General features: G+C 48.5%; 1 protein-coding gene across 1 annotated transcript in view; it reads right to left on the bottom strand.

The window, feature by feature from the left end:
- The window catches only part of MTX1 (metaxin 1), a 33,750-nt gene that overhangs the window by 3,191 nt on the left and 17,433 nt on the right, over nucleotides 1–13,126 (bottom strand).

Below are 13,126 nucleotides of genomic sequence, written 5' to 3'. Positions count from 1 at the left end.
CCCCTCTATCCAAGTCACCTACCTCTTTTCGAAGGTGGAGAGAAGTATACCAACCAGGCCCTTAGCTGCTTATCCATAGATAGTTGCAACACATTTCTACCTATCTTCTGCTTCTCCTCTTGTACACACCCTTCCTAACCCCCAAGGGATACTGGGTACCTGAAGGGCTCTGCCAGGGGTTGCTGATCTTGTGCAATATGGTGCACAAGAAACTTTTAAGAAAAAAGAAACTTTCAAGACACTCTTTCTAACCACTAATCATATCTCTGCTCCTTTTCATAGCAATAGGTTTTCTTTTTCTTCCCTCCACACTTAAACATCCATTCTCTTCTCTCCCACTCCCATCAGACTCCTTCCCCAGTGTTTCCCCAGCCACTGCTCTGAACAAAATCTGAGTGATCAAAAGTGGTGTCAGACCCAGTGACCATTTATCTGCCTGCATCTCACTTGACCTTGAAGCAGCAATTAATTTCCATAATCAGCATCTTCTTGAATTTTTCACTTTGGGAACATTGCTCTTCTACTTTGTGCTCTGGTTATCCTTTACATGCTTTTACACCTCTCCTGAACTGGTTAACAGTGGAGGGCCCCAAGGCCCTCACGTAAGCTGTCTTCTTTTTTTGTGTTTTTTCTTTTTTTTTTTTCTTTTTTTTTTTTTTGAGACGGAGTCTCGCTCTGTCGCCCAGGCTGGAGTACAGTGGCGCAATCTCAGCTCACTGCAAGTCTGCCTCCCGGGTTCACGCCATTCTCCTGCCTCAGCCTCCCAAGTAGCTGGGACTACAGGGGCCTGCCACCACGCCTGGCTAATTTTTTGTATTTTTAGTAGAGACTGGGTTTTACCTTGTTAGCCAGGATGATCTCCATCTCCTGACCTCGTGATCCGCCTGCCTTAGCCTCCCAAGTACTGGGATTACAGGCGTGAGCCACTGCGCCCAGCCGTCTATTTTATTTTATTTTATATTTTATTTTTGAGACGGAGTCTTCCTCTGTCGCCAGGCTGGAGTGCAGTGGAGCGATCTTGGCTCATTGGAACCTCCACCTCCCAGGTTCAAGCGATTCTCCTGCCTCAGCCTCCCAAGTAGCTGAGAGTACAGGCATGTGCCACCACACCCAGCTAATTTTTTTGCATTTTTACTTGAGACGGGGTTTCACCTTGTTAGCCAGGATAGTCTCGATCTCCTGACCTAGTGATCTGCCTGCCTCAGCCTCCCAAAGTGCTGGGATTACAGGCATGAGCCACCGTGCCCGGCCATCTGTTTTTTTTTTTTTAAACCGAGTCTTGCTCTGTCACCCAGGTTGGAGTGTAACGGTGTAATCTCGGCTCACTGCAACCTCCGCCTCCCAGGTTCAAGCGATTCTCCTGCCTCAGCCTCCAGAGTAGCTGGAACTACAGGTGCATGCCACCATACCCAGCTAGTTTTTGTATTTTTAGTAGAGACAGGGTTTCACCATGTTGTCCAGAGAACTCCTGACCTCAAATGATTTGCCCGCCTTGGCCTCCCAAAGTGCTGGGATTACAGGCGTGAGCCACCTCGCCCAGCGTAAGCCCTCTGTGCTACTTCCACTCTTTCTGTAGGTGGCCCCACTACTAAGGTCCATGGCTTTAAATACCATCTTTCTATGTGTTAAGGCATAACTCCAGCCTGGACCTCTCATGAGCGCCATCCAACTCAGCATATCTGCTTGGATGTCTGAGTATTTCAGATTCAACATGGCCACAACTGAACTTTTTTTTTTTTTTTAAGCGGAGTTTTGTTCTTGTTGCCCAGGCTGGAGTGCAATGGCGAGATCTTGGCTCACTGCAACTTCTGCCTCCAGGATTGAAGCGATTATCCTGCCTCACTCAGCCTCCCGAGTAGATGGGATTACAGGCCCCACTACCTGGTTGTTTTAGTTTTTTTTTTTTTTTTTGTATTTTTAGTAGAGACAGGGTGTTGCCATATTGGCCAGGCTGGTCTGCAAATCCTGACCTCAGGTGATCTGCCCGCCTCAGCCTCCCAAAGTGCTGGAATTACAGGTGTGAGTCACTGCGCACGGCCACACAACTGAGCTCTTGATTCCCACCTCAGCACCTTTTTTCCACTGTTCCCATCTCAATGGCACCTCCACTACCCATTTGCACATTCCAAAAGCTCAGGAACCATGGTGACTTCTCTTCCCATATCCAATACAACCAATCCCATCCTGAATTCCTCCACGTCGTACCACCTCCCCAGCTACCTAATTCCAGCCACCCCCTCTCCACAACCTCTAAATCAATCTTTCACTTTTCCCAGCAATCCATTCTCCGCTCAGCAAAATGATGATAAAGCATGTCATATCAAGGCTCTGCCTCAATTTAATGGCTTTCCATTGTATTTAGAATCATCTCCAAGCTCTCAGAGACTACGGTTAGCTACAATCTGGCCCACCTTCTATTCCAGCCAAATTTCCTCACAGCACAAGGACATCTGTACCTGCTGTTTTCCAAGCACGAAACCCTCAGCCTCTATATCTAGTGCTGTCACCTAATTTCAGGTTTTAGCTCCACTCTCACCATTTCAGTGAGGACCTAATCCCCATCCCATTCTATCACATAGCCATTTTTTTTTTTTTTTTTTTTTTGAGACAGGGTCTTGCTCTCTCACCCAGGCTGGAGTGCAGTGGTGTGATCTGGGCTCACTGCAACCTTCCACCTCCCGGGTTCAAGCGATTCTCCTGCCTCAGCTTCCTGAATAGCTGGGATTACAGGTGCCTGCCACCACGCCTGTCTAAGTTTTGTATTTTTAGTAGAGACGGGGTTTTGCCATGTTAGCCAGGCTGGTCTCCAACTCCTGACCTCAAGTGATCCACCTGCCTCAGCCTCCCACAGTGCTGGATTTACAGGCATGAGCCACTTCTCCCAGCCACACAGCCATGTTTTGAGCATATATCACTATCTAAAATTATTTTTTGTTTATACGTTTGTGTCGTCCTTTAGAATGTAAGGGCACAAGATCAGGGACTTGCTCATTGAACTGGGTCTAACACACAGTACTTCCTCAACAAACACTCATTAAGATACTAACATGGCAGAGTGGGGCCTTGTAAACAGTTTCAGGACCCTGTGCTTGTAGGAGCAACGTGGTGCCCTACAAGGAAGACAGGGAGGATGCAGGAGCACTGCCCAGAGATGGCGTCAGGCTTCAAGACTTCTTGAATAATTCACCATCATAACAACCCAGCCTCAGGAAGGGCTGGGGCATGGCCAGGACGAAACATTAGGTAGGAGGCGGTGGACACTGGGATTCCCACGGGGCAGCTTCTGGGCACTGGACATTCTCTAACCTGAGGCTCTCTAAAGAGGAAGGTCAGGAATCCCTCTGAGCTTCCGTGGGCTAGACTCGCTGTGGGATTTCAATCGCCCCCCGCCACCGCCGTCCACTAAGGGTGTGTTGGCGGGAAAGCGATGAGACGCATGCGTAGTTACCGCGTCCGGTACCCTCTCCCTTTCCAAATACGCTTGCGCCCCATCTGGGCTACGGTTGATCAGCGAGAGTTGTCCGTCTTCAAGCGAACCAATGAGACTTGTGGGCAGGCTCTGAGTCCCGCCTCTGGACAAGTGACTGTCTCTTCTCTGAGTGAGACCCCACCCGGCCTCCCCAGGGCTGCTTTTCTCCAGGCTGCGGGTGGTGGGGCTGCATCCTGGCTTCCGTCCCTATTGTGCTGGGCCCCAGTCTCCAGTCCCGCCCACGCGCTTTTGGAGGCTGCGGTGGGATTTTCTTTTGCCTCCGATTGGGGCTGCTGTTTCTCTTCGCCGACAGTAGGCGTTATAAATATTTCGCCCTTTGAATGTTAGCTTTCCCCTCCCAGCGTTCCACTTAGCCTTTTTCATCATTAGCTTTATTTTTAATGGTAAGGATGGTCAAATTTTACTAATGAAGAGATCATAAAATCTTCAAGTCTTTGTATCCACTTGCTTTTTGAGGGGTGGAGTGGGAAAAAAGTTATATAATTCATGCATTCTTCGGACATGTGACAAACGTTCGCGGAGCGCGGCGATGAGCCCCGGGGTCGGGATGCGCACTGGGGCTGCACGTGGGAGCCAGGACGGACTGGACTGGTCCCTACCCAGCCCGCTGACGATTGGCAGGCCACTGCCTTTCATGAACTGGGCTCTATAACTGCCATTAAGCCGTTTGTACAATTAATTACAACAGTGATAAGAGCGACAAAGGAGCTACTCGGGTGGCTGAGGCAGGAGGATCTTTTGAGCCCAGGAGTTCGAGATCGGGCTGGGGAATAGAGCAAGATCCTGTCTCAAAAAAAAAAAGGGGGGGCCGGGCGCAGTGGCTCAAGCCTGTAATCCCAGCACTTTGGGAGGCCGAGACAGGTGGATCACGAGGTCAGGAGTTCGAGACCATCCTGGCTAACCCGGTGAAACCCCGTCTCTACTAAAAAATACAAAAAACTAGCCGGGTGAGGTGGCGGGCGCCTGTAGGCCTGTAGTCCCAGCTACTCGGGAGGCCGAGGCAGGACAATGGCGTAAACCCGGGAGGCAGAGCTTGCAGTGAGCTAAGATCCGGCCACTGCACTCCAGCCTGGGCGACAGAGCCAGACTCCGTCTCAAAAAAAAAAAAGGGGAGGGGAGTAAAAGTGACAAGATGTGAGGGCTATGCGTTTGTGTTAGGGGAGATGTGTGGGGTGGGGAGGTGGCCGGGGGCGAGGTTGTTCTTAGAGAAAGTGACATCGGGGTAATTCTGAAAGAATAAGTGTTAACTAGGCTAAGCGGAGGGGAAGAGTGGTGTGTGCTGAAGGAAGGGAAGAAGAACCTGGCAAGTTCATGGCAGTCTGTAATTGGATGTTGGTCTCCCTCCACACTTGCCTCCTACAGTCTGATTTCTACACAGCACCCAAAGTGATCTCTTAAAAATACACATCTGATCTTGTCACTTCCCAGCACCAACTCTACAGTGAATTTCCATCTTAGAACAAAATTCAGACTCCTTACCATGGCCACCAATAAGGAAGGAGACCACTACTGCTCCTGCTGCCCTCCTCCCGCCACCTTGCCTCGTTCAAAGACAGGAGAAAAGAGAGAGAGAAACAAAAGTAAGATAAATAGCCAGACAACCTTGGCACCACTACCCGGCCCTAGGAGTTAAACAAAGTAATAATAATAACATCAACCCCGGCCTAAAGTACTTATGTTATCTGTAAATTCCAGACACTGTATGAAAAAATCATTGTAAAACTTTTTGTTTTGTTAGCTGATGCATGTAGCCCCCAGTCACGTTTCCCATGCTTGCTCGGTTTATCACGACCCTTTCAAGTGGACCCCTTAAAGTTGTAAGCCTTTAAAAAGGCCAGGTATTTCTTTCTCGGGGAGCTCAGCTCTTAAGACACGAGTCTGCCCACACTCCCGGCCGAATAAAAAACCTCTTCCTTCTTTAATCCGGTGTCTGAGGAGTTTTGTCTGTGGCTCATCCTGCTACACCAAGACCCTACACAATCTGGCCTCCCAATTTCCTTCTCCAAGGTCACTTTTTACCACTATCCATCTCACTCACACTGCTCCAGAACTCTCTATGCTTTCATTTTATTTTTCTTTCTTTCTTTCTTTTTTTTTTTTTTTTGAGACCAAGTCTTGCTCTGTCTCCCAGGTGGTGTGATCTCCGCTTACTGCAACCCAGAGCAATGGGGTGATCTTGCCTCACTGCAGTCTCCACCTTCCAGGTTCCAGCAGTTATGCCTCAGCCTCCTGAGTTCCTGAGTAGCAGGGATTACAGGTGCGTGCCATCAGGCCCAGCTAATTTTTGTATTTTTAGTATAGAGATGTATTTATTTATTTATTTTGAGATGGAGTCTCGCTCTGTCACCCAGGCTGGAGTGCAGTGGCGTGATCTCGGCTTACTGCAAGCTCCGCCTCCTAGTTCATGCCATTCTCCTGCCTCAGCCTCCCAAGTTAGTGGAACTACAAGCGCCCGCCACCACGACCGGCTAATTTTTTGTATTTTTAGTAGAGACGGGGTTTCACCATGTTAGCCAGGGTGGTCTTGATCTCCTGACCTTGTGATCCGCCCGCCGTGGCCTCGCAAAGTGCTGGCATTACAGGCGTGAACCACCACGCCCAGCCTTTAGTAGAGATTTCATAATGTCCAGGCTGGTCTCGAACTCCTGACTTCAAATGATCTGCCCATCTCAACCTCCCAAAGTGCTGAGATTACAGGCAAGAGCCACCACACCTGGCTCAGTATTTGTTTTATTTTTGTTATATTTATTTATTTAGAGACAGGGCCTTGCTCTGTTGCTCAGGCTGGAGGGCTGTGGCAGGAACACAGCTCACTGCAGCCTCCACTACCTCAGCTCAAGCAATCTTCCCACCTCAGCTGAGACTACAGTTGTGCACCACCACGCCTCCCTAATTTTTTCGTTTTACCATGTTGGCCAGGTTTGTCTCGAACTCTTGGGCTCCTCTGTCCTCCTACTGAGAGACAGGACTAGCCGGATTTCCTAGGCTGACTAATCCCTAAGCCTAGTGGGGAAGGTGAGGGCATCCACCTTTAAACAGGGGGCTTGCAGCTTAGCCCACAACTGACCAATCAGAGAGCTCACTAAAATGTTAATTAGGCAAAAACAGGAGGTAAAGAAATAGCCAATCATCTATTGCCTGAGAGCACAGCAGGAGGGACAAGGATCAGGATATAAACCCAGGCATTCCAGCTGGCAGCGGCAACCCCCTTTGGGTTCCCTCCTGTTATATGGGAGTTCTGTTTTCACTCTATTTCACTCTTTTAAATCTTGCAACTGCACTCTTCTGGTCCGTGTTTTGTTATGGCTGGAGCTAAGCTTTCGCTCGCCATCCACTGCTGTTTGCCGCGTTGCAGACCAGCCTCTGACTTCCATTCCTCTGGATCCAGCAGGGTGTCTGCTGTGCTCCTGATCCAGGGAGGCACCCATTGCCGCTCCCGATCGGGCTAAAGGCTTGCCATTGTTCCTCCTCAGCTAAGTGCCTGGGTTCCTCCTAATCGAGCTGAACACTAGTCACTGGGTTCCACGGTTCTCTTCTGTGACCCACGGCTTCTAATAGAGCTATAACACTCACTGCATGGCCCAAGATTCCATTCCTTGGAATCTGTGAAGCCAAGAACCCCAGGTCATAGAACACGGGCTTGCCACCATCTTGGAAGTAACCCGCCGCCATTTTGGAAGTGGCCCACCACCATCTTGGGAGCTCTGGGAGCAAGGACCCCCTGGTAACAGTACCTTAGCCTCCCAAAGTGCTAGGATTATAGGCGTGAGCCACTGAGCCCAGTTCAGTATTTGAATCCATATTTCCTGTAGCTGCGACCAAAGTCCCTCTGTTAGGTCTCACTTCGACTATAATAATTGTGTTCAGGCTGGGCACACTGGCTCACGCCTGTAATCCCAGCACTTTGGGAGGCCGAGGCGGGTGAATCACCTGAGGTCAAATGTTTGAGACCAGCCTGACCAACACGGTGAAACCCTGACTCTACTAAAAATACAAAACATTCTCTGGACATAGTGGCGGGCACCTGTAATCCCAGCTACTTGGGAGGCTGAGGCAGGAGAATTGCTTGAACCTGGGAGGAGGAGGTTGCAGTGAGCAGAGATCTCGTCATTGCACTCCAGCCTGGGCTACAGAGCGAGACTCTGTCTCAATAATTAATTAATTAATTAATTGTGTTCAGAGTCAGCATCGTTCTTCCTGAAGTTCACCACTCCTTTGCCAGGAACACTCCCTGAAACACTGACAAGCAGGACCTTGAATAGTGGGGTATGGTTGGTAACAACTCATTCATTCAACAGACATTGAGCACCTATTTTGTGCTTGTCTCTAAATGAAGAGCTGGTTGTATTATTTATTTTTTTAGGTGACGGGGCTTTCCCTATGTTGCCCAGGTTCGTCTCAAACTCCTGGGCTCAAGAGATCCTCTCGCCTCATGCTCTCAAATGGTTGAATATACAGTCTCCAGCGACCATGCCTGGCTGAATGAAGAGCTTTGAGATTTCAAAGAAACGGGAACCATGAAATTTGCTTTGCAACTGTTTACAACCTTCAAGGAAGACTGAAAAGGCATTCCTGAAGCATATGAGAGGCCGCCTATATGACCTGATGACTCAGAACGCTTGGAATTTAGATTAGGACAGATATGAACTTAGGCTTCACTCTGTCACATATTTAACTTCTCTAAGTCTTAGTTTTCTTATCTGTAATGCAGAGTTGTCAGGCTAATGCATGTAACAAGCACTCATGAAAAATGGACTATTATCTTGCAAAAAATTAGAAGAGAGCGTATGAGGTACAAGGACCTTCCATCTGCAATGGGCTGTACAGTGAATGCTGTGGTTACTGTTGAAGCATTGGTAAATCACATGAATCCAATGGGAAGACCTAAGGTCACCCTAAGGTCAGACTCGGTGGCTCACGCCTGTAATTCCAGCACTTCAGGAAACCAAGGCAAGAAGATTGCTTGAGCTCAGGAGTTCGAGACCAGTCTAGGCAACCTGTTTCTACAAAAAGTTAGAAAATTAGCTTGGTGTGGTGGTGCGCACTTCTGGTCCCAGCTACTCAGGAGGCTAAGGTGGGAGGATCCCTTTAGCCCAGGTGGTCGAGGCTACAGTGAGCCAGGATCACACCATTGCATTCCAGCCTGGATGATAGTGTGAGGCCCTGTCTTAAAAAAGACAAAAACAAACCAAAAAAATCCACATCCTAGTGGGTAAGGGGCAGCAGAGGTCCCACCCAAGAGTGAAATCATTTTTGGTGTCAGTAATCAGAGAGCGTAATATACCCTCAGGCCAGAAACTAGAGCTGAGTGATGGCTCGCGCCTATAATCCCAGCACCTTGGGAGGCGGAGGCAGGTGGATTGCTTGACCTCAGGAATTCGAGACCAGCCTGGGCAACATAGCAAGACCCCATCTCTAAAAAAAAATTCAAAAATTAGTTTGGCATGGTGGCATGTGCCTGTAGTCCCAGCTACTATGGAGGCTGAGGTGGGAGGATCAATTGAGCCTGAGAGGTCAAGGCTGTAGTGAATTGTGATTGTGCTAAGACCCTGTCTTTAAAATAAAATAAAATAATATAACATAACGAGCTGAAAAGACAGGTTCTAGGTTAACCGGTAGTAGTTGTTCATTCATTCATCTGTATAATAAGTACTTTTTTGAGCACCTACTCTGTGCTCAATGAGTATGTTCTGGAATGAACAAGCGTCTATTTGACTTCAACACCGACCATAGAAGTAACTAGCAGTGGAACTGGGAGGGGCACTCTCCATGGGACCTAAAGACCTAGGAGCCTGTGATATGATACCTGTCAGTGTGCAAGGGCTGGAGTTTGCTATCTGAGTCAGACCTACACTCCAGGACAGGTCTCGCTGGGATGGGATCAAAATTGCTGCTGGGTCAGCCAAACTATTTTTGTACTTCTGCTTTTCACTTATATTTATGTCTTCCCTAGGTATATAGCTGTCTTTTTTTGTTTGCTTGTTTTTCTGAGACAGAGTCTTGCTCTGTCACCCAGGCTGGAGTGCAGTGGCGTGATCTCGGCTCACTGCAACCTCTACCTCTGGGGTTCAAGCGATTATCCTGCCTCAGACTCCCGAGTAGCTAGGATTACAGGGGTCCGCCACCATGCCTGGCTAATTTTTTGTATTTTTAGTAGAGATGGGGTTTAGTAGAGACAGGGTTTCACTGTGTTAGCCAGGATGATCTCCATCTCCTGACCTCGTGATTCGCCCTCCTCAGCCTCCCAAAGTGCTGGTATTACAGGCATGAGCACCACGCCCGGCCACTGGAGACCCCTTTATACCAAAATATATATATATTTGTAAAGACAGAGTATCCCTGTGTTGCCCAGGCTGGTCTTGAACTCCTGACCTCAAGGGATCCTCTTGTCTCAACTTCTTAAAATGATGGGGTTACAGGCATGAGCCACCATACCAGGACTTAGCTAACTCTTTTTCAAGTGTTATACAAAGGGGACAGAGAAACGTCATTGTGGCCACCTAGTATGCCCCTATTGGCCACTGCAGTGAGGCCTAGGTGTTTGAGGAGAGGCACCTAGGGTAATGGCTCTCAGGCATATCCTAGGAGCATTTTGGAAATTTGTGGGGCATCTTTAATAGAGACAATGATTAGGAGGCACTTTGAGAATTTAGTGGATGGAACCCAGGAAAGGTAGACATTCTGCAACGTGTAGTATATTCATGCACAAGGAAGAATTCACTCATTTCACCTAACAAATATAAAATCAAATATAAATCAGTAGGACTTTATTATAAAATATTGCAGAAAAGTTTCACAAGAATTTTTTGTAGAGAAAGCCCAATCAGGGCCGGGCATGGTGGCTCATGCCTGTAATCTCAGGACTTTGGGAGGCGAAGGCGGGTGGATCACCTGAGGTCAGGAGTTTGAGACAAACCTGGCCAACATGGTGAAACCCTGTCTTGACTAAAAATACAAAAATCAGCCAGGTGTGGTGGTGTGCGTCTGTAATCCCAGCTACTCGGGAGGCTGAGGCAGGAGAATTGCTTGAACCCGGGAGGCGGGGTTTATAGTGAGCCAAGTTCACACCACTGCACGCCAGCCTGGGTGAAAGAGCAATACTCCATCAAAAGAAAAAAAGAGAGGAAGAGAGGAAGGAGGGAAGGAGGGAAAGAAAGAAAAAAGAGAAGAGGGGAAGGGGAGGGGAGGGAAGAGGAGAAAAGAAAGAAGGCAGGCAGGCAGGAAGAAAGAAAGAAATCCAGTTGAGATCGTTAAATTTGTTGTAATTTTGTTTTTGACACAATAAACATTAGTCCTTATTAAAACTAACTTTATGGGCGGGCATGGTGGCTCAAGCCTGTAATCCCAGCACTTTGGGAGGCCGAGACGGGCGGATCACGAGGTCAGGAGATCGAGACCATCCTGGCTAACACAGTGAAACCCCGTCTCTACTAAAAAATACAAAAAAAAAGAGCCGGCGAGGTGGCACGCGCCTGTAGTCCCAGCTACTCGGGAGGCTGAGGCAGGAGAATGGCCTAAACCTGGGAGGCAGAGCTTGCAGTGAGCTGAGATCCAGCCACTGCACTCCAGCCTGGGCGACAGAGGGGGCTCCGTCTCAAAAAAAAAAACAACAAAAAAACAAAAAAAACTAAGTTTATTTAGAAAATAAAATAGAATATTCTCAAGGACAAATCACATTGTACAGGAAATATGAAATGTGAAATAATATTCACCCTGGAATTTTTTTTTTTTTTTTTTGAAACAGACTGTTACTCTGTCTCCCAGGCTGGAGTGCAATGGCACAATCTCGGGTCACTGCAACCTCTGACTCCTGGGTTCAAGTGATTCTCGTACCTCAGCTTCCTGAGTAGCTGGGATTACAGGTGTGCACCACCACTCCCAGCTAATTTTTGTATTTTCATTTCAGATGGGATTTCGCCATGTTGGCCATTAACACCTGTCCTCAAGTTATTCACTGCCTCAGCCTCCCAAAGTGCTGGGATTATAGGCATGAGCTACTGTGCCCAGCCACCCTGGAAAAATTTTACAAAATGAAGTATAAAAAGAAGAAAAAGAGGGGTGGGCACGGTGCCTTGTGCCTGTAATCCCCGCACTTTGCAAAGTCGAGGCAGGAGATCCTTTGAGTTTAGGAGTTTGAGACCAATCTGCGCAACACAGCAAGACCCTGTCTCTACAAAAAATACAGACACTAGGCTGGGCGCGGTGGCTCATGCCTGTAATCCCAACACTTTGGGAGGCCGAGGCCTGCAGATCATGAGGTCAGGAGATGGAGACCATCCTGGCTAACACGGTGAAACCCCATCTCTACTAAAAATACAAAAAATTAGCCAGGCGTGGTGGCAGACGCCTGTAGTCCTAGCTACTCAGGTGGCTGAGGCAGGAGAATGGCGTGAACCCAGGAGGCGGAGCTTGCAGTGAGCTGAGATCCCGCCACTGCACTCCAGCCTGGGCAACAGAGCAAGACTCTGTTTTAAAAAAAAAACAAAAACAGGAATTAGCCAGGTGTGGTGGTGTGCGCCTGTAGTCCCAGTTACTCTGGAGGCTGAAGTGGGAGGACTGCTTGAGCCCAAGAGGCAGAGGTTGCACTGAGCCGAAATCAAGCCACTGCACCCCAGCCAGGGCAACATATGGAGACCCTGTCTCAAAAAAAAAAGTTGGTCGGGCGCGGTGGCTCACACCTGTAATCCCAGCACTTGGGAGACCAAGGTAGGCAGATCATGAGGTCAGGAGTTCAAGACTAGCCTGACCAACATGGTGAAACCCCATCCCTACTAAAAATACAAAAATTAAGCCACCGGGTGTGGTGGCTCATGCCTGTAATCCCAGCACTTTGGGAGGCCGAGGCGGGCAGATCACGAAGTCAGGATATCGAGACCATCCTGGCTAACACAGTGAATCCCTGTCTCTACTAAAAATACAAAAAATTAGCCAGGCGTGGTGGCAGACGTCTGTAGTCCCAGCTACTCAGGAGGCTGAGGCAGGAGAATGGCGTGAACCCAGGAGGCGGAGCTTGCAGTGAGCTGAGATCCTGCCACTGCACTCCAGCCTGGGCAACAGAGCGAGACTCCGTCTCAAAAAAAAAAAAAAAGGTTGCTCAGTACCTGGCCAAAACAGAAGAGGCTTACTCACTGTACACAGAGGGAAAGAGGAAGGAGACGGTTTGACTTCTAAACTCACTAAAGCAGGAAAGGCAAATGTGGAATGTGCTTAGGAAATATCTGTGAGATGAATGAATTTGAGGGAAGTAAGGTACTAGATAATTACCTGCCCTACCCAGAACAAATCCTGTGCAATGTTTCCTTGAAAAGCAGAAGTCAGGCTGGGCGCTGTGGCTCATGCCTGTAATCCCAGCCCTTTGGGAGGCCAAGGCGTGTGAATCACCTGAGGTCAGGAGGTTGAGACCAGCCTGGCTAACATGGTGAAACCTCGTCTCTACTAAAAATACAAAAATTAGCCAGGCATGGTGGTGCATGCCTGTAGTCCCAACTACTTGGGAGGCTGAGGCAGGAGAATGGCTTGAACCCAGGAGGCAGAGGTTGCAGTGAGCTGAGATCGGCCACTACACTCCAGACTGGGTAACAGAGTGAGACTTCATCTCAAAAAAAAAAAAAAAAAAAAAAAAAAAAAGGGCGAATG

The sequence above is a fragment of the Theropithecus gelada genome, chromosome 1 (assembly GCF_003255815.1).
Source record: "Theropithecus gelada isolate Dixy chromosome 1, Tgel_1.0, whole genome shotgun sequence".
In the NCBI taxonomy this organism is placed as follows: domain Eukaryota; kingdom Metazoa; phylum Chordata; class Mammalia; order Primates; family Cercopithecidae; genus Theropithecus; species Theropithecus gelada.
This window is presented reverse-complemented; position numbering and strand designations above follow the sequence as displayed.